General features: G+C 43.6%; 1 protein-coding gene and 1 long non-coding RNA gene across 3 annotated transcripts in view; one reads left to right on the top strand and one right to left on the bottom strand.

Annotated features, from left to right (window-relative positions):
* ARSB (arylsulfatase B) overlaps positions 1–22,249 on the top strand; it is a 164,616-nt gene that overhangs the window by 37,828 nt on the left and 104,539 nt on the right. The window lies entirely within an intron of this gene.
* On the bottom strand, positions 9,812–10,683 carry LOC110259406. Its single transcript, XR_002341754.1, has 2 exons — positions 10,186–10,683; positions 9,812–9,848 (listed from the first exon to the last, which is right to left on the bottom strand). It is a non-coding gene; the product is annotated as an uncharacterized LOC110259406 (long non-coding RNA).

Below are 22,249 nucleotides of genomic sequence, written 5' to 3'. Positions count from 1 at the left end.
GGAGTTGTGGTCTCTACCTGCAGATAGGAAGTTGAGGAGGTAATGATTCACTGCTCATGTCCAAAATTAGCCCTGCCCCTTCCCCAGGCTGCCTTCCTGCCTCTTTCCAGGTAGGCCAGTGGCTCCTTGTCATCAAACAGGTTACACCAGCCCTGGTCTCTTCAGCTCAGTTTCTCCAACCTTACAGCTTATGAAACTTTCTCCAGGGTTTGCTCTGACATTATAAGTTATTTGTCAGTCCTTGTTTCTCTGTCATCATGAATTTTCTTCCTACTCTAATTGATCACGTGAGGTTATTCAACTTATTCTGTGTTGCATTGTTTTAGCAGAATGTTGTTTAAGAGAAGCAACACTAGGAACTGTTAGGAAGATACCAGTCAACCTGGGTGCCTGTCACAGCTGAGCCTCATTGCTAAGTTTACCAGGAATTGCCACACAAGTCCAACCCTGAGTAAAATCAGCTAAACTCAGAACCAGCTCTGGAGCAACGAGGTCATGAATTAAAACTGGGAAAACTGATTCTAAACCTTGAAAAGAAAACAGCGATTGATCTCAACATCTTTTTGCAGCTATGATATGTTTATCAGAATCATGTTTCACTTACGTTGAGAGGAAAGTTTGACTGTTAAGAAGAAACCTCATTTGCAGTTCTTCCTCTGGAGACTTTTTCTGTGTTTATTGACAATTTCATTGCCTGAAGTAGAATTTAATCATGTGCTATAATGGCTATAATAATGTGATTCTAACCCAAGGCAACAGGCCCTAGATCTGGCTGCTTGCAGAGCAGTGATTCATTTTTTCCAGTTTTCTCACTTGACTTCACCTAGCACTGCTCTTCTTTATAAGCGTAAAAATACTGGGTGCATCCAAACAAATAAGTGTTGAATCCATTAGGACAGAAAACCCTGACATAAACTGGCTGCTTGGCATGACACTTATATTTAGTGAAAAGAAGAGGGAAAGATTTGATTTTTTTTAGGATTTGATGGTTGAGGACAGTTTTTTGAAAAAAATCATTTTTTTATATCCTGGGGGAGACTCATGAGGCTTCCTCATTCCTTGTCATTATCATCTGAGCACTTCAGGTGGTTACTCTCCGTGTGCCAGATGAGAACCGCTTGCAGTAGTGGCGTGTTAAAAACTGAGGAGTTCTCGTTGTGGCTCAGTGGGTTCAGAACCCAGTGTAGTCTTTGTGAGGATGTGGATTTGATTCCTGGTCTCATTCAGTGGGTTAAGGATACGGTGTAGCCGCAAGCTGCGGTAGGTCGCAGATGTGGCTCAGATCTGGCGCTGCTGTTGGGTAGGCTAGCAGCTGTAGCTCTGATTCAACCCCTAGTCTGGGAACTTCCATATGCCACAGGTGCCACCCTAAAAAGAAAAAAAATGCAGTTTCTGAGGTGAAGGCTGTGCGACTTTGTGAATGAACTGTCACTGAATTGCACACACCAAGATGGTTCATTTTATGTTATATGAATTTCACCTCAACTTTTAAAAATGCAATTTCTCAAACTGTTAATACTTTACTAAATCAGAAACCCTGGGTCAGGGCCTGGGAATCTCCATTTTCAAATTCGGAAATTTAAGAACTTTTGATCTGAGGTAAATTATTCAAACCCTGGGAATTTACTAATGAAGAATGTGTGTGCATATATATATATATTTCTTTAAATAGTGTATTATTATACATATATACAAGAATATGCATACATACAGGACTATATACATATATTTGCCAAAAACCAACCAGGTTTGAAATTCAACCTCTCCTAGGTGTTTTTATTTCAGACAAGTGCACCCATTTCTAGAAACAGACTCTTGGAAAAAGCTAGTAAGACAAATTTAATCATTCTGCTCTCCATGCCTTTACTGCATATAAATTACAGCCTTGGAAGATTAACGACACTCTTTTTTACAAGGTGTGATTATTAGTGCCGTTAAAAACCGAATCCTTGCGAACTTAATATTCTGTTCTTTTTATACCAAGATGACCCTTCTTATCCCTCTTTGAGCGGATAGGATCAGAGTTCAGTTCACAGCTTTCCTGCCAATTAGTTACGTCGACTCTAGCCTCAGTTTCATCACTGATTACATGCAGGTTGGCTGATAATTCACTTATTCACTCAGCCTCTCATTGCAGATAGAAAGACACATAAGACATGGTTCCAGCCCTGAGGAACCTTGCAGTCTAGTTGGGCAGACGAGCAGAGGTACTATTATGATGCAGTGGAAAAGTGTTTGGAGATCTTCCAGAGCCCAGGGGCCTGGGGAGACTTTCTGGTATTTAAAGGGAGTGCATTGGCCAGATAAACTGTGCGCAGGTGGGGAGGAGATGGGGCAGCCCCATCGGCTGTGAGAGAGGACCATGGACCCAGGGCAGAGGGGAGAGAGCAGTTCTGTCGGAGCTTCAGTGGGGCTGGAGCCGAGAGTGCAAGGCAGGGACCAGCAAGGGGTGAGGTTGGAGAACGTGACTGTGATCTACAAACCTGCGCACAAGGTGCCTGTGTAGGTGCGGAAAGCAATCTGGAAGGTTCTTGAAACCATCTAAAGGCAGTGGGGAGGCACCGAAAGGCTTGAGGGATTGATGTGGAGGATGGTTGGAGGCTGGCAAACCTTTTAGAGGCTGTGGCAGAAAAGGGGGCGGGGGCGGGCAGAATAAAGGCAGAGGGAGAATGGATGGAGCTGAAAGGAGAGTTTCAAGAAGTGTATAGGCCTGGAGTTCCCTTCGTGGTGCATCGGAAATGAATTAGACTAGGAAACCATGAGATAGCAGGTTTGATCCTTGGCCTTCCTCAGTGGGTGAAGGATCCGGCGTTGCTGTGAGTGTAGGCTGGCAGCTGTAGCTCCGATTGGCTCCCTAGCCTGGGAATCTCCATGTGCCGTGGGCGTGGCCCTAAAAAAAAAAAAAAAAAGGCAAAAGAAATGCATAGGACCACGACAGAAGAAAATATAAGAAAGGGAGTGTGTGTGTGTGTATGTGTGTGTGTGTATACATATATACATGTATATATATGACTGGTCACTTTGCTGTAGAGCAGAAATTGGCACACTGTAAAACAACTACCCTTAAAAAAAATACACAGGAGAGCTTGGGCCAGTTGACTTTAAGTGTTTGTTACTAGGGAAGTTGACCATTGTGTAATGCTGTGTTTTTGAACTTCTCATGGAGCCGTCCCTTCTGCTGACTCTGGGATGCATCTGTTGGTAGCTGGAGACGGTGCAGCTCATGGTCAGAGAGCCCATGTAGTCTGCCTAGCAGTGGATACCCTTTGAGACTGGAGTGGGGGTCCGCAAGGGTATCTGGAAATGTGCAGTAATGGTTTTGGTTGTCATAGTTACGAGTTGTTACATAGTTACATAGTTGTTACATAGTTACATGGTTGTTTAGTTAAGAGGATGAAGTTACCTTTGAAGGAGAGGCACCTGTAATGCTCAGGCCAACCCTGTGCAGTGAAACGCCCCAACACAGATGCCAGCAGCACCGATATCTAGGAACCCTGGCCAGATCCCATAGCACGTTTCTGCTTAAACAGAGTAATTTATTCCAGAGCCTAAACTTGTAACAAGTATTATCTGATCTTTCACAAAATTCTTTGTGATTTAATATCTGAGAGCATTATTCTTTAATTCCTCTAAATTTTATGTCCCTTTCTCCCTCATATATTAAATTCCCTCCAAAACTGGTACTGGCCAATGAAGAGCCCCCTCCCCTCAGTTTAAATGTGCTTATGCAATTGGCAGACATAGATATTATAGAAAGTCTGTGCCAGGAACAAAGTTATCCGATGCTGGCAAAACAATCTCACAAGGTTCTTCAAACCCTTAAAATGCATTTCTGACAAAGCTAAGGAAAACCTAAGAGAATAAATGGTATAGTGGATCTACACTGGCTTTCTCTTTGCACACATCCCCCTTTTCAACACAAACCACAGAGAGAAATGACCTCACGCAGCTCAAAACTATGAGATGAGGACCATCTTTTCCCTTGCCTGGGGTCCTTGGCTCATTTCATCTTAAGTGTTAATGTCGATGCTAAAAGCAGAGTTCCCTGGTGGCCTAGCAGTTAAGGATTCAGCTTTGTCACTGCTATGGCTCAGGTTCAGTTCCTGGCCCAGGAACTTCCAAATGTCCATGCTTTTTAAAAGCATATTGGATTACTTTAAGATTTTATTAGCAATAGGCAGTAATGCATACAGATTTGTTGATTATTTTATTGAGAGAATGATGTCTTGTATTTGTCTTCTCTGTGACAAACCAATGAATCCTCAAGCCCGGAGTCTAAAGCAAAGATATTTCTCAATCCCTATGTTTATCAGGTCGTCAATGTTTTATTAAATTTATGCTTACATGCTATGATATAACATTGCGTTATTGATATTATGAATTCCCTAGCATGAGAAACAGGAAATAATTTTTATTTTTACACTTCTATGAGACGTGGCCCTTCCCTGAGTTTATAAATAATGGAAAATACATATTTTACTGGGCATATTTATTGTCTAAATTGGAAGCCTTCCAGTTTGTTTGGGTTTATTTTCTTATCTTGCTTTGCACGGCATTTGAAAGGTCACATCTAAAAGGGACCCCTTTTATATATTGTACATTTCTCACAGAACTTGTTAGGGCCTGAAGTCCCTGTGAAGGCAAGAGGAGTGTCAGGTTGGACAGGCTGCACTGGAGGAGGAAGCAAGATGAAAAGCAGAAATAATCACATGGGAACCACAGTCACAGCAAGAGGAAGGGGCTGAAGTAAAGCTGGGTCTCCCCACGTATTAGATGAAGGTACGCTATGGACAGCCGGAGGCTGAAAGAGGGGACTTGGTGGCCTAGAAAGTGTTGGTTTCTGAATCAGCAGAAAGTAGATTGTGTTTCAGGTCTGTTTGGTCTGGAATTAAAAAAAAAAATCAATGTCATTGGGGCTTGTATGTTGTATATTAAAAAAAAAAAATCCTTGTCATTCATTACAGGTGGAAGATAAAAATTTAGGCGTCAAAGGAGGGCCTGGTATTTTCAACCCAGACCAAAGCCATGAGTTGTTGATACCCCTGCTTTCCAGAATGTTGTAGGGATTGACTCTGTAGTCATTTTTCTGAGAAAACAAACAAACAAACAAACAAAAAACGAGAGTGGCTGCCTTTTAGCTCCTAGAGAACCCAAACAACCTAACTCTTCCTGATTTTACTCTCTGTGTATAGGGTCCTCCCCGAGGCAGTGGTAGCAGCTCTGCATGTGTATAGGGTGTATGTGAAACAGAGCATTTGGTGGAAACCTGGGGATTTCCAAGGTAGGGAGCTTTGGCCGGCGCTCTGTCCCAGGTGCCTCTGCACGAGGTTTATTTATTTATTTAGTCTTTTTCGAGCCTGCACCCAAAGCATATGGAGGTTCCCAGGCTAAGGGTCCAATCAGAGCTGTAGCTGCCAGCCTACACCACAGCCATAGCCACACCAGATCTGAGCTCCATCTGCGACCTACACCACAGCTCACTGGCAACGCCGGATCCTTAACCCACTGAGCAAGGCCAGGGATCCAACCTGTGATAGTACTCAGATTCGGTTCTGCTGAGCCACCATGGGAACTCTTTTTTCTTGTTTTTTTTTCCACTTGGGGTTTATACGGTGACTGTGCGGCTTTCCTGCCTGCTCTGAGGAAAGGCTGCCATCTCTTTCCATCCCAGGAGTTTAAGGAGCCTTCACTTCCGAGGAGGGCCTCAGAGCTCTTTGCAGGAGGTGGCCTTGCTGTGCTTGGCCTCAAACAGGCTGCTCACCCTTTGCTTTCAGAGGCATGAGACTCCCCCTGCCAGGCCGAAAAACAATAATAATCGTACATTTGAAAAAAGCCCCATGGTGTCTCTTGCTGACTTTGGCAGTTAGGTACAAAGCATCAGCAAAACGTTGTACACAGACACCTGCCTTCCGGGCTTGTTCCCTTCCTACAGAGCAATCCTTAACCTGGTGGGGGCTCTTTCTTCATGTGTCCTTAATGAGAAAATATTTCAGAGATTATTGGCACCCCAGGTTTGTTCCTTTCCGGCGGTTTTCACTCTTAACCAACTGTAATCTCTGTGATCGCCTTCCTATTTTTCTTTCACAGTATGGGCCCCATCTAATCAACCTCTCCCAGGATGACTGTTCCAAGTACAGTGATTTTTTTTTTTTGCCCTTTCTCATTTCCACTCCAGAACACTTTCTTATTTGTGCGGCATTTGACAAAAATGAAAATGGCCTCAAAAAACTTAACAAACCTTAGGGAGTTCCCACTGTGGCTCAGCAGATTCAGAACCCGGCTAGTATCCATGCAGATACGGGTTTGATCCCTGGCCTCGCTCAATGGGTTAAGGATCCAGTGTTGCTGTGGCTGTGGGGTAGGCTGACAGCTGCAGCTCTGATTTGACCCCTAGCGTGGGAATTTCCATGTGTCGCAGGTGTGGCCCTAAGAAACAAAACCAAAAACAAACAAAGAAAAGAAAAGAAAAACCTCCAGGGAACTATATCTAGTCACTTGTGATGGAGCATGACAGAGGATCATGTGAGACAAAGAATGTATATATGTATAGACAGGTGACTGGTCACTTTCCTGTACAGTAGAAAATTGACAGAACACTGTAAACCAACTCTAATGGAAAAAATAAAAATCATTAAAAAAAAAAAAAAAAACCTACAAGACATCCACTGCTGTAGAGATCACCACTGAAACCTGAAGCTTTGTCTGTTTTCAAAACAGTCTGTCATCTGGTAACACAACCTGATGTACACAGACACGTACGCATTAGTCAAGAGCATAAAAGAAGTGGGGGGAGGAGATAGAGGAGCGCTGTGTTTGCACCAAGAAGACTGGCTTCATGGTGCTGCTCGAAAATCCCACTTTGGGATTTCCTGTTGTGGCTCAGTGGTTAACGAATCCGACTAGGAACCATGAGGTTGCGGGTTCAGTCCCTGCCCTTGCTCAGTGGATTAAGGATCCGGCGCTGCTGTGAGCTGTGGTGTGGGTGGCAGACTCGGCTCGGACCCCGAGTTGCTGTGGCTTTGGCGTAGGCCGGCGGCTACAGCTCCGATAGGACCCCTAGGCTGGGAACCTCCATGTACTGTGGGAGCGGCCCAAGAAATGGCAAAAAGACAAAAAAGAAAATCCCACTTTGGTGTCTCCTTTGATGTTAGAAGGTCTTACTCAAGTCCAGAGGTAATAAAGCAAGCTGAACGGTGGGGTTCATTGAAAACCCAGTCTCCCAGAGTGGCCTGTGTGCATGACGTACGCACAGCTCTGGTCTTTGAGTCCCTGAAAGGCTTGGCCCGATTGGTGCCTTTGATGGGTTGTGATCACCAGGCGAGGTCACCTGACCAGTGAATCATCATTTTCTTCTTGACAACACATTTAGTCATGGTAAGCATGACTGTTTTATTTAGGACAAAGTAATGGTTCTGAGGAGAGCTGATTCTAAATAAGACACGGTGTGATCTTTGGTGTGAGGCAAAAGTATCCCATTCCCTTGGCGGCAAGGCTGGGACCTGGCAAATGTATAGTTTGGCTCTGACACATGCCCTAAAAGGACTCGAGTTTATTCCCTGAGCTCCAGGCTGAAAATCACTTAGTGCAAGGAGGAATCTTACAGAGGGCCGTGTGAGTGGTTGGGGGATGACAAGAAGTCTATAGAGCCAACTAGTCCAGCACAGAACCCAGGAAATGCTTGCAGGTGGAGGAGTATGCCTGCATTCAAGATAACAGCAACACACCCACACACCAACACACCTGGACCTGTCAAAATCAAGTGCTTGGGACAGAAAGGTGAAGGTCAGAGGAGAGAGCCTCTGGGTCACAATCAGCAGGGAGGCTGCAGGGGGAGATGGGATATAAATTAAATGGTGCTTGAGTCACTGCTAAGCTATCAGTAGGTGAATGGAAAGAGGACAGGACCTTTTGGCTGTGGGGAGTGCTGTGGGCAGATATGCAGGCGGGAGAAGCACAGGTGTGTTCTGGGCGTGGCGACTGGGCCAGTCCAGCCTTCCCATTGGTGTTCAAAGGGGCGTACAAAGCCATAGAGGTGAGTCCTGGAATGGCAATTCTGCTCGAATATAAGGAAGGAAAATTATGTAATTTAACTATATAATTTAAAGTATTTTGGTATTAAAAGAACCTGGGCACATCATGGAACAGAATACCGTTAATTTCATGGCTTTTTTTTTTTTTAATTTTCAAAATCTCATATTTCCATTTTTGGTCCTTAAATGGAATAATTTTAAATTCTTTAAAGAAGATCAACTCCACGCATTTGCAAAACATTGCCCACTAATTCTTACCTAGCACTCGAGACAGGAGCTGTGGTTCCTCCAAAGTGCCTATGGGAGGTGGGGTGAGCAGTCCAGCCCTTGGCCACATGATGGAGGATTTTGCTTAGCTGTGAAAGAACCCCAGGTGACACTGTGACAGTACAGGTCCTGGATGGCAAATCTCTCTCTCTTTTTTTTTCCTCCTCTTTATATGGCCGTGCCCTGCAGCTTATGGAATTTCCTGGGCTAGGGGTCGATGTGAAGATGGCAACACCAGATCCAAGCTTCACCTGCAGTCTCCTCTGCAGTTTGCAGCAAAGCCAGATCCTTAACCCACTGAGCCACAGTGGGAACTCCTGGATGGCAAATCTTGATGGTGGTTGGTGTGACCTCCCCTGCAGGATGCATCAGACATGAGCATCAGACCTCCATGTGCAGTTCTGGGCCTGTGTCTGCACTTCTGCTAAGAATGAATGCAGGGAGCCTTGGCTGCCTTGGTCTCCCTGGATAATGGAATTCTTCCTCCCCCGCTGGTCCTAAGCCCTAAAGTAAGCTTTTCTAGGCCCTCTGGCTCCCTGCCTTCCCCAGGTCCTTGCCCCCATGCTGTTCCTTTGTTTTCAGCATGTTTTGGCTGTGAATGATCAGGCAGTTGAGATCACAGGTTCTGTTTTCCTAGGCAAAGGCAACCCCCCCACCCCCCACCGCCCCCAATGCTGTCTCCAGCTTTTCCCAGCTTTGAGAGGGCCTCAGGCAGACTTTCCAAGCTCTCGTGGCATCTCAGAGGCCAATCAGAGACCAGCTTGATGGTGGGCAAATGGGCTTCTAGACCTTTCTTTTCCATTTTTTTTTTTTTTTTTTAACCTCTATGTTTTCTGGCATGTGTCAGATTAACTTTGTGATGAAGTGTTTTGTTATAATTCTAAACTCTGCCCAGGGTTGTTGGTAGCTTTCTTGTATCAGGGACATCTATTCACAAGGTAAAGGAATGAAGAAAAGGCCCAGAAGACCTTCGTTAATCCCGTACTAAATAGCGCACCAGCCCTCATTATTTGGGGAAGAAAAAGATCCAGGTTTGTGTTGTCCGATAGGTGGACACTAGCCACAGAGGGCATTTGAAATATGGCTCATTTGGATTGAGATGTGCTCTAAGTGTCAAATACTGAATTTCAAAGACTTTGTGGGAGTTCCCGTCGTGGGGCAGTGGTTAACGAATCCGACTAGGAACCATGAGGTTGCGGGTTCGGTCCCTGCCCTTGCTCAGTGGGTTAACGATCCGGCGTTGCCGTGAGCTGTGGTGTAGGTCGCAGACGTGGCTCGGATCCCGTGTTGCTGTGGCTGTGGCGTAGGCTGGTGGCTACAGCTCCGATTGGACCCCTAGCCTGGGAACCTCCATATGCCGTGGGAGCGGCCCAAGAAATAGCAAAAAGACAAAAAAAAAAAACAAAAAAAAAAAAACAAAGACTTTGTGTGAAAAAAGAGTGTAAGATCATAGCTTAGTAACTTTTCTATTGATTACATGTTGACCCGTTTTTAATATACTGGGTTGAATCCCATCTCTTATTAAAATTAATGTTAACTGTTTCTTTTTACCTTTTTATTTTTTATTTTATTTTTATTTTTTATTTTTTTATTTATTTATTTTTTGTCTTTTGTCTTTTTGCTGCTGTTGTTGTTGTTGCTATTTCTTGGACCGCTCCAGCAGCATATGGAGATTCCCAGGCTAGGGGTTGAATCGGAGCTGTAGCCACCGGCCTACGCCAGAGCCACAGCAACGCGGGATCCGAGCCGCGTCTGCAACCTACACCACAGCTCACGGCAACGCCGGATCGTTAACCCACTGAGCAAGGGCAGGGACCGAACCCGCGACCTCATGGTTCCTAGTCGGATTCGTTAACCACTGTGCCACGACGGGAACTCCTCTTTTTACCTTTTTAAAATGTGGGCGCTAGAAAAATTTAAATAACATACGTGGCTCAGATTATATTTCTGTTGGACTGCATTGCTCTAAATTATAGCTTCCCAATAATTCGTACCTCGTGGGAGTTCCCCAGGGATTTTTTTATTGAAGATTTTTTTTTTTTCTCTTAATGATCAAGCTGAGATGGGACTAACACGTCTTAGACAGTGGGGTTCTATGAGGCCAGAGCTGTGTCTGTTAACCTTCATTGGAGGCAAGCATGGTCATTTTGTTTAGGATGCTGGCTTTGAAGGCCTTTCCAAAAACAGCCTTGAGCATTGACAGCATCATTGAAATAAGGGCCTTGCCTCCCAGTGACTCCACTGGAAGATGTGATGCATTTTGTTGCATAAGTCAAGGGTTGGAATGTTTAAAAAAAGAAGAAAGAAGGCAGTCTCCTTACTTGTAATCCGTACCTCCAGTGGGTCTCAGCCCCTAGAAACGCATTTGGGCAAGAACCATGATCATCCCTATTATTATTTTATAAATGCGTAATGCGGCTGTGATGGAGACAAAGGGGGAAAGAAAGTCTTTTCCACCTGCTCTAAAGGAAACCCCAAATATTTAACCTGTTTGCTGCAGTGTGACTATACTTTCTTCTGGGTGCCAGAGGAAATATTATTACAATGTGTAACAAATAGGATTATGGGATCACGAATCAACATATTATTATTATTATTATTTTGTCTTTTTGCCTTTTCTAGGGCTGCTCCCGCAGCATATGAAGGTTCCGAGGCTAGGGGTCTAATCGGATCTGTAGCCACCGACCTACACCAGAGTCACAGCAACGCCAGATCCAAGCCTCATCTGCAACCTACACCACAGCTCACAGCAACGCTGGATCCTTAACCCACTGAGCAAGGCCAGGGATCGAACCCACAACCTCATGGTTCCTAGTCAGATTCATTAACCACTGCACCACGATGGGAGCTCCATGAACCAACATGTTATTAAATGCCCATGGTGCATGACATTTTCTTTAAAATTTTAATCATTAGGACTTCTATAGGTTGAATATCAACTTAAGGCCTCTGTATCCATCTTTTACCATCTTTTGTAAGATTTTTAAAGTATTTTTTTGATAAGTTCATTACTAGGAAAGTATTTCTCCATAAAATTTCCAAAAAAGAAAGTTTTTTTTTTTTTTTTTTTTTGAAGAGTTCATTTTTTAAAGAGCAGTTGAGGTTCACAGCAGGGTTAAGAGAACGATGCATATTTCCCCTCACCTCCCTGCCGCACACATGCATCCCCCACCAGGGTGCCTTGGTTTCTTGGGGTCTTTAAAACATTCCCTTTGTTCTAGAGCCGTGTTGTCCTCTAATTCTCTGGAGTCGATGGGAAACAATTAATCAGCTTTTTGTAAATAGGGATGTCATCAGCAAGGAGGTGATTTGTTGAAAAGCCTAGGTCATCAGTAACAGAAATGGTTAGAAAATTTACATCTTTTACTTTCCATTCCTGCAACTACATTCATAGAATCACGTGGCTGTGTGAGTTCTCAGGAGTCTTTTAACCACAATGGAACATGCTCTTCTAAAAAGTAAGGTGTGTCTCATTTGGGGGTGCACTTCTTTTTATTTATAAAACTGTTCCACACTTTGTTCAATGGCATAGTTGTTTTATACGATGTTTAGAAAGTTAAGAGAGGTAGGAGTTCCCGTTGTGGCTCAGCAGATTAAGAACCTGACTAGCATCCATGAGGATGTAGGTTCGATCCCTGGCCCCGCTCAGTGGGTTAAGGATCCAGCATTGCTGTGACTGTGGTGTAGGCTGGCAGCTGCTGCTCTGATTTGACCCCTAGCCCTGGAACCTTCATATGCTGCAGGTGCAGCCCTAAAAAACAAAAAAGTAAGTTAAGAGAGGTAAATGGGATTCTCGATCTTGGTACTTTTCGTTTCTTCCCAATGGCAATTAAAAAAAAAGATTTAGGCATCCTCGCTGGCTTCTTGGAAGCCAAGTTGCCGTGACGCTATGAAGCCTTCATTATCGCATTCCTGCTGCTTGATTTCTCAGTTCCGATTCTTGAGGAATTTTATCATTCTTATCACTGTGTATGACTAAAAGCCACTGGCATTTATTTTCTCTGCAGGAATTTATTTACTTCTCTCAGATGACTGTCCCTTTGTTGACATTTTCTCAAGTCTTGACGCAGGGATTGATTTTGGAGCTTCGACGAGATCCATTGTTACAGAGGGCAGAAACTGTGTGCCTGTGGATTAGTGCACAGTCTGGGTGACTATCCACTGGGGATCCTGCTGAGAATTGTAAATGAGAAACAAGTGATGGGTTGTGAGAATGAGGGGCTCTGAGCCTGAGGATGCAGAAAAGAGCAGACATAAGCAGTCTCTTCCTCGGAGACACCCAGCCAGTCAGCCAGCATTTGTTTCCTTAAGCATTTGGGGCTCGAAAAATGTTCAGAATCTTGAGCATATGTTTGCAAGTGCAGGAATCATGGTCAATGGTCCTTCTTAGACAGTGTGTCTAAATAAGAGACAGTTTGAAAAGAAAAAATGATTTTAAATGCTCTATTTTATAAGATGATGCTTTGCTTTTAAAGTTACATGCTATTATCTTAATTCCAATTCATCTGTTCCCTGAAGCCCCCTCTGCTCTTGCCCTTGTTCTCTTTCATTCTTCTCGACCTTGGGTATACATCACAGGAACTTAGTAATGGACCTAGATTTTCTCCCAATTTAAAAGAACACACCAGAATCGATATTACGTTTTAACTGCAAAAGGCTGCACATAACAGAATGAGCGAGAGTTGTAAAGAAAAGACCATTACCCAGAAACCGGTATCAGGGTCCTGCTCTCAAATCTGCCTCAGCCTAGCTGCATGACCATAGGAAGTAACTTAACCTCGGGGTTCAATTTCCTCATGTACAGTATGAGGCTTTTGTCTTTCTAGCTCCAACATGCTATGATTTGGTAGAGACAGTGGCAGTCAGTTATGGACCTGGGGCTGTGATTTTTGATTTTTGGATTTTTGATGCTCTTTCTGCTTGGGCTACAGCAGCAGCTTGTATGCCGGTAGTTTATCTTGGAAGTGATCCTTGGAGCAGCAGTGAGAGGCTGGGATTGGTGAACAGGAAAGGAAGGGGAAAGCCACACGCTATCAAGCTGCCGGGCTCAGTGTCGCTAGTTCCCATGAGAATCCTGATGAAATTCGTCTCAGAATTGTCACTCTGGGGGACATCTGGGGTAAGCGTTTATCCAGTGGGTGGGGGCACCAACAGGCACCACCTCCCAGCATCTCTGGGTTACACACGTGTGAGTCCCTCAGTGTCAGAGAACCTGTGGGCTCCGGACGAGGCACAGCAGTTGCCATGTGAGAAGATGACCAAAGCCTGCTTTAAACGGGTCACTAGAATAGCAGCTATCGACAGCAGAGATGTGAGGCTATGAGGATCTACCGTGATGCACAGCAGTGTCGATGGCAGGTTCTTAACAAGTGTGTTTTTTAAATGAAAGCCTAGAGCCAAAGGATGCAACCATGGCTTTGCTTTTAACCAGATCACCCACTGTCCCTTAAACTCATCTCTTCATCCAAAAAACAGAGAAGAGCATAAATACCTCACATTGATTACACAGCCCCTGCTCGGTCTTACCTATTTGCTCTGCGGTCTCTCCAAGGTGGGTCTCACCCTTGCCATGGCTTCTGGGCCATTATATCAGCGTCTTCCCCAACCTTGTAAAGCCAGTCCTGGAGGCAACCCAGCCCCCTATACCTGGCTCTGCCCAGACCTGGCTTCCTAGCCTCTCCCTGTGCCCAACATGCCAAGGAGTTGGTTTTCCGGAGGATTCTCTATTGACTGACACTGGAATCTTTGTGGGCATAAGACCGTGCTCTATCAGCCAGGTGGGCTTCCAACAAGAACAGAATTTGTGATGACAAAATTTGGCTAAGGAGGCACTGACGGGACTTGGCCTCTGGACACCTGAGGGGCCGTGGAAGGTTGAATGTTAGGGACCTTTGAGTTTGCCCAGGTGAATACAATGAAACGAGAGAAGGGTAAGATGGTGTAATAAGAGCTGGCTAAGGAGGAAATGAGGACTTGGTAGAGGTTTGTTAAGATAGGGTTTAAAAGAATGAGTTCATGCCATTTGCGGCAATATGGACGGACCTAGAGTTGATCATACTAAGGGAAGTAAGTTAGAGAGACAACTATCATGTGATATCCCTTCTATGTGAAATCTAAAAGGTGATACACGTGAACTTATTTACAAAACAGAAACAGGAGTTCCCGTCGTGGCTCAGTGGTTAGCGAATCCGACTAGAAACCATGAGGTTGTGGGTTCGATCCCTGGCCTTGCTCAGTGGGTTGAGGATCTAGCATTGTAGGTCACAGACGCGGCTCGGATCCCAAGTTCCTGTGGCTGAGGCATAGGCCGGCAGCTACAGCTCCAATTCGACCCCTAGCCTGGGAACCTCCATATGCCGTGGGTGCGGCCCTAGAAAAAGGCAAAAAGACAAAATAAATAAATAAACAAATAAACAAACAAACCAGAAACAGACTCAGAGACACATAAAACAAATTCACGGTTACCAAACGGAAAAGTGCGGGAGGGTACATTAGGAGTTTGGGGTTAACAGATATATACTACTATATATAAAGTAGATAAACAACAAGAAGGACCTACTGTATAGCACAGGGAACTATACTCAGTATCTTGTAATAACCGATAATGGAAAAGAATCTGAAAAGGAATGGATACACACACACACACACACACACACACACACATATATATGAATCACTTTACTATAAATCTGAAACTAACCCAATATTATAAATCAACTATACTTCAATTTAAAAAAAGATATGGCAAAAAGGTGGTGTGTTTGAAGAATAGTGTATCCTGAGGGTACTTGATGAATTATTGAAGCGAGGTTCTGGACCAGTGCTGTCCAGTGGAAGTATAATTTGAATTACAAGTGCAAGCCACATGTGTGATTTTAAATAGCCACATTTTTAAAGAAGTAAATGGTGAAAGGAATTCTGGTAATATATTTTAGTCAAGCCAGTATAGATCCAGAATACCATCATTTCAACATGTAATCAATGTACAACGTTATCAGTGAGAGAGTTTACATTTCCTTAAAAAAATAGGTCTGATGTGTATTTCTGCTTGCCTCACAATCGAGAGGAGAGCAACCACATTTCCAGTTCTCTACAGCCACGTGTACCAGGTGGCTGCCATTTCCCCCCAGTCTTACCAAGATATGATTCATGTATTAACATGGTATAAGTTTAAGGCGTTTAACATGATGATTTGATATATGCACATGTGGTGAAATGATTACACTAAGGTTAGTTAACATATCCAGTACCTCATACAGTTACCCTGTGTATGTGTGTTTAGGTGGGTATGTAGTGAGGACATTGAAGATATACTCTCTTAGCAACTTTATTTATTTATTTATTTGCTTTTCGGGGCCACCCCTGTGGCACATGGACTTTCCCAGGCTACGGGTCGAATCGGAGCTGTAGCCGGCAGCCTACACCGCAGCCACACCAACCCAGTATCTGAGCCACATCTTCAACTTGCACCACAGCTCACGGCAACACTCAATCCTTAACCCACTGAGCGAGGCCAGGGAGCGAACCTGCATCCGCATGGGTACTAGGTGGGTTCGTAACCCACCGAACTGCAACAGGAATGCCATCTTAGCAGCTATAATATATACAAAACTGTTGTTAACTAGAGTCACCACTGCTATCTCTTAGGTTCCGCAAACTTTGTCATTTTATAATTGGAAGCTTGTTCCCTTTGACCATCTATATTTTCTTCCCCACCCCACACTGTTGCCCGTCTTCCCCACACCACTCTGTGTTTCTCTAAGTTAGGTTATTTTTAGATTCCATATATCGTGTAGTATTTGTGAGATCATGCAGCAGTTGTCTTTCTCCATCTGACTTATTTCAGTTAACATTGTGCTCTTCAGGTTCATCCATGTTGGCATAAGTGGCAAGATTTCTTTCTTTTTTTAATGGCTGAGTAATATTTCACTGTGTATGTGAATATATATATATATATATATATATGTATATCTCCTCCATCTCTAGACACTTACAGTGTTTCCATATCTTAGCTTTCTTTCTTTCTTTTTTTTTTTTTTTTTTTTTTTTTGGTCTTTTTGCCTTTTCTAGGGCTGTACCCATGGCATATGGAGGTTCCCAGGCTAGGGGTCTAATCAGAGCTGTAGCCGCTGGCCTACGCCACAGCCACAGCAACAAGCTGCATCTGCGACCTACACCACAGCTCATGGCAACGCCAGATCCTTAACCCACTGAGCAAGGCCAGGGATCGAACCTGCAACCTCATGGTTCCCAGTTGGATTCGTTAACCACTGCACCATGACAGAAACTCTGTATATCTTAGCTATTGTAAATAATGCTGCAGTGACCTTGAGAGGGCAAATATCTCTTCAAGATAGTGATTTCATTTCCTCTGGACATATCCTCAGAAATAGGATTGCTGGATCAGATAGTAGTTCTATTTTATTTTATTTTATTTTATTTATTTATTTATTTTTTTACTTTTGTCTTTTTAGGGCTGCACCCACGGCATATGGAGGTTCCCAGGCTAAGGGGTCAAATCGGAGCTGTACTGGTCGGCCTACACCACAGCCACAGCAGTGAGGGATCCGAGCTGTGTCTGTGACCTACACTACAGCTCATGCCAATGTCAGATCCCTAACACATGGAGAGAGGCCAGGGATTGAACCTGCATCCTCATGAATGCTAGTCAGATTTCGTTTCCGCTGAGCCATGAAGGGAACTCCTCGTTCTATTTTTAATGTTTTGAGGAACCACCATGCTGTTTTTCATAACGACTGCCCTAATTCACATTCCCACCAACAGTGTACAAGGGTTCCCTTTTCTCTACATCCTCTCCAGCCCTTGTTATTTTTTGTCCTTTTGATGACAGCCATTCTAACAGATGGGAGATGGTATCTCATTGTGGTTTTGATTTGCATTTCCCTGATAATTGGCGATGCTGAGCACCTTTTCTCTTACTGTTGTTCATTTGTGTATCTTCTCTGAAAAATGTCTGTTTAGGTCCTTTGCCCATTTTTTAAATTGGCTTATTTGGTTTTTTGCTTTTAAGTTTATAAATTTTCTATATATTTTGAATATTAACCTGTTATTAAATAAGGGGTTATAAATATTTTCTCCCATTCTGTAGGTTGCCTTTGCAATTTGTTGGTTGTTTCTTTTGCTATGCAGAAGCTTTTTAGTTTGATGTAGCCACATTTGTTTATTTCCGGTTTTGTTCCTTATGCTCTTGGTGTCCCATCCAAAAGTCATTATCAAGACCAATGTCAGGGAGCTTTTCCCCTGACAGTTTCAGGGGAAACTGACAGTCTCAGGTCGTACATGGAGGTCCTAGTCCATTTCAAGTTAGTTTTTGTGAGTGGTGTTTGATCAGGTCCAATTTCATTCTTGTGAATATCAAATTTCCTAGTGGTTACCATTTTGAACAGCTCAGTTCTACAGGAAATGAGTTGATAAGATGATTGGTGGTCTCTGGAGGGCGTGGTGTTGTAATGGAGATTGTGGAGGGTTGGTTAAATTTGTCACTGCAAAGTCTAATGCGACTGAGAGTGGGTCCCTATAGATTGGTGGAAGACAAGATTGTTTAAGAGGGGTATCAGGTCACCAAGGGTCCAGGATTTTGGAAAGATCATCTGTAATGAATATTGAAATCCTCCAGGATAATGACAGGAAGGGCCCTAGAGAGAGTGTGAGGATACTAGGTGTTGAAATCCTCAAGGGATATGGCGGAGTGATCCAGGAATCCATAAACACCTGCAATGGAGTAGGTCAGTCAGTGGTATAGTCTGTTGGCATGAACTTCAAGCCTTGGCGGAAAGGAGCGATGGTTAGAGAGAAGGGCAGGGAAAGGTTAGGAAGGACAGCAAAGAGCAGCGAGGCTGTAGGGGAAGCAATGTTCTCAGGGAAGAGCCAGGGGTTCTGGAAATGGGAACTTTTGCCGATGATGGTCTATGAGGAGCAGGGAGAAAGAGTCTCAGATGTTGGGAAGCTCAGATTGGGAGTCATCAGATGAGCAGAGCTGTACGGAAATGAGGGTCCAGGAAGGTTCCAGGGGTTGATCCCCCCTGACTGCTGTTGGAGGTGTGGGTCCTAGCAGCTCACCCCGCCTCATCACCCACTGATGGACCTGTTCAAGTATCCCCTCAGCTAGTCTGTGGCCAGAGGGTAGAGGACCCTCTGAGACTTAAGAGCACAGTGTATCTCCTGATGCCTCACTTCCCTCCTGTCTCTTGTTTGAGACACTCCTCTAATTACACATAATAAGCTTGTTTCAGATAACTGACTTAGTTCAGGGTTCATTTAAAAATGGTAATAGGTGTTCCCGCTGAGACACAGCAGAAAACGGATCCAACTAGTAACCACGAGGTTGCGGGTCAGGCTCAGTGGGTTAAGGATCCGGCATTGCCCTGAGCTGTGGTATAGGTTGCAGACATGGTTCGGATCTGGGGTTGCTAAGGCTGTGGCATAGGCCCATGGCTGTAGCTCGGAATTGACACCTAGCCTAGGAACCTCCATATGCCGCAGGTGTGGCCCTAAAAAGCTATATATATATCAAAATATTTTATATACACTATTTTTAAACTTGTAATGCCTGGAGTACAAAATTTTTTTTATTATTATTATTATTTTCCCACTGTACAGCAAGGGGGTCAGGTCATCCTTAGATGTATACATTGCAGTTACAGTTTTTTCCCCCACCCTTTCTTCTGTTGCGACATGAGTATCTAGACATAGTTCTCAATGCTATTCAGCAGGATCTCCTTATAAATCTATTCTAGGTTGTGTCTGATAAGCACAAAATTTTTTTAAATACAGAAGTGTTTGAAAAATACGTTCATCTACCCAACAAATATTCTTTCCCTGGTTCCTCTGTGCAAGGCTTTATGCTAAGCACACAAAAGTGAATCAGACTTGACCAAACTCCCTCAGGCATTTACACTGTAGAGTGATCCTGCCTGAAGTCCAGCCCAAGCTAGCTCTTAGCACTGGCGGTCTCAGGTTCAGGAACCACCAGGATCTTGCAAATGCATTACCATTTGGGGTGAGTAGACACCACTTGTATAGAATAAAGACTATGCAATCCCATTCTCCCTGGTGCCCCTCTACTTCCTTCTCCCAGACTGGAGAATGGGGTTCCTGATTTCCTGTATTTAAGTTTCCTGTGTTCATCTAGAGGAAACCTCACACTTAAGAAAATCTCAAAGCTCGCTTGACCCTGTTTTATTCCTCCTCCTCTACCACCTTCAGAATTACAGCATTGGAGGTGTCATGCAGAGTACAAAGGGTTAATTAGGGTACCCTTCATCAGCAGAGGAGTGAAACCACCAAAAGAGGTCAGGCACTTCATGCTTTTGTGAAAACCTAATTAGCAGCCTTTCATGGCTGTAATTTCTAATTACTTTTTGAACTGGGGAGAAAATGTTTTTGCTAATTAGATAATTATTTGGTAGTGACCTTTTGATAAAAAAAATTGTTTTGACTCTATGCATGTCTGGAGAAGAATTACTTAATTTAAGAAATCACTGTTATTTTAACATTAAAAAATATTGGACGTTAAGATCTCGAAAGATTATAATTTTCATATCAAACAGACAAGGGGGTTGAAAGTTCTTCAAGTGTATGTGCTTTTGTGTGTGTGTGTACATGAAATTGAGATTTCTGTCACCCAGAATTAATGTAAGATATTACCCATAGGGGAAACTGGGTATGGGGTATGTGGGAACTCTCAGTACTACATTTGCAACTTTGCTGTACTTCTAAAACCATTCTAAAATAAAAAGGTATAAATATTAGAAAGGCCCTTAAAAATCCAATTAAATGCAGTCCACAATAAACTGAAAGGGAAGATCCTTGAAAACTTCCCATAATTCCACTTAATTTAAAAATTGACAATGTGTCGCCTTGCTCTGGCTTCTGACTGCATCTAAGAGAAGTATTAGGAGGTTTTAGCAGTGGTAGTTTTAGTTCCTGGTCATACCGCCGAAATCCCTGATGTGCAGATATATTAACTATGAAATTGCACGTGGAATATTTACCTGCTGTGGAGAAAGAGATGCCTTTCCTAAGAGAAACAGTACATCTACTGTTTACTAATAAATCTACTCCATATCTCAAACTTACAGTTAAAAACTGTGAATTGACTCTCTTTAGGATTGAAACGATGTCTCGTGAAGCGGTTGGGCCAGCATGAGCCAGCTGTGGTGACAGTTTGAGTTGTCTCTTTCTCTTGGTTTGTTCCATTTTAAGTTAAGAAATGAACTGATTTGGGCCAAATTTGATGGAAGAGTATTCCGTTTTCCTTGATTGCCCTCAAACTTGTGGCTTCATCTGCCCCCTGTAAACACGGTTGCATTCCAGAAAGGATTTCAAATGTATCATGCAAATACATTTCAAATGCAGGTGGGTGGCACAGATAATGGAAGACAAAGTGGTGATAATTACAAAATTCGATTTAAGGTTTCTTTGTAGTGGATTGCCAGGCATCGTTTAGCTTATGCCTTTCTTGACAACAGAAAGTTACTGGGAATATAGTTAATACAGTCTTTAATTTAAAAGAAACTTTGGCATACTGTAGCCTATTACCTTAACCTTGTAGCAGAGAGGGCCTTTGAATTTGAATTCCCTTTGCAAACTCTGCAGCTTAGTCTTCTCAGGGCTGCCGCCTTGTCATTTAAAGCCTCAGCGCCCAAGTCAACTCCTCGTCTGATGTTGCCTTCCCCACCCCCTCACTGTCCATCCCACCATAGCACTGGTTTTCTTCATGGCACTTATCACAGTGGGAATACTCTTACCTGCTTGTTCTTTTTTTTTCTTGACTTGTTTATCACCTGTTTGCCTCACTCAGATGAAGCTCCAAGGGAGCAGGGGCTTTGTCTGTCTTGTTCATCCCTGTATCCACTGTGCTGGGACCACTGCACATAGTAGGTTGATGCTTTAAAGTTTGACTTGGCCATGCATCTGTATAGGCATATATGCCTTTATAATTCCTGGTAGAAAACAGGCCAGAAAGATTCCACCTCCACCCCCCTCACCCTGCTCTATGAATATCAACCTCAAGGTACTAACTCCTTTTCTCATTCCTCACTCTGTTTCGGATTTTCTTAGACACTTATACTGCTTTTAGGGCATTATAAATGCTGCAATTTAATTGGAAAAATGATATATCTCAAGGAGAAAATTTGGCATAAAGGTAACATTTTATCTGCAGAACAAATTGATGTTTTAGCTGCCTTCTTATCTTTTTGGCTTTTGTCATTAAGAGAAGAATGACTTGCAATGACATGGGCAGTCTGGGGATAGGTTCCTGGGGTTATTATCTCAGAAACCTCCTGTTCTACCTAAGTATTCCCAGAAGACAGGGAGTTTGGTATTTTAACAAAATAACCCAGACACTTGATCAAATCTGCTCTGGGCTTTAGGCTCGGACAAGAAAGCTTGTCCGTGTGCCCAGAGCTGAACTTCTTTGCTCTGGGTGGAAGAGGCCAGGGAGGAGCATTCTCTTTTTCCTAAAAAGTCGGGGCTCCTTGATGTAGTCAGCCATTTATCTGCCTTGGAATTTGCATGGGAAGCCTTCACAGACCTGCTGAGATCCTCAAAAGGAAATGTAGGGTGGGGGTTCCTGTCATGGCACAGCAGAAAAGCATCTGACTAGGTTCGATCCCTGGCCTCGCTCAGTGGGTTAAGGATCCCACGTTGCCATGATCTGTGGTGTAGGTCACAGATGGAGCTGGGATCTCACATTGCCGTGGCTGTGGTGTAGGCCGGCAGCTGTAGCTCCAATTCCACATATAGTCTGGGAGCCTCCATATGCCACGGGTGCAGCCTTTAAAAGCAAAAAGAAAAAGAAATGTAGAGTGTGTGATTATTGTCACCTATCTACCCATGAGATATATGTATATGTCTGAGCTGTTTTGAATTTCGAGGAGGTCATCTTTCACTTGCCACATGCTACCTTCACCCAGAACCTCAGTTTC

Source organism: Sus scrofa, chromosome 2, assembly GCF_000003025.6.
Source record: "Sus scrofa isolate TJ Tabasco breed Duroc chromosome 2, Sscrofa11.1, whole genome shotgun sequence".
Taxonomy (NCBI): domain Eukaryota; kingdom Metazoa; phylum Chordata; class Mammalia; order Artiodactyla; family Suidae; genus Sus; species Sus scrofa.
Note: the sequence above shows the minus strand (reverse complement) of the source record. Positions and strands in the feature narration are given on the sequence as shown.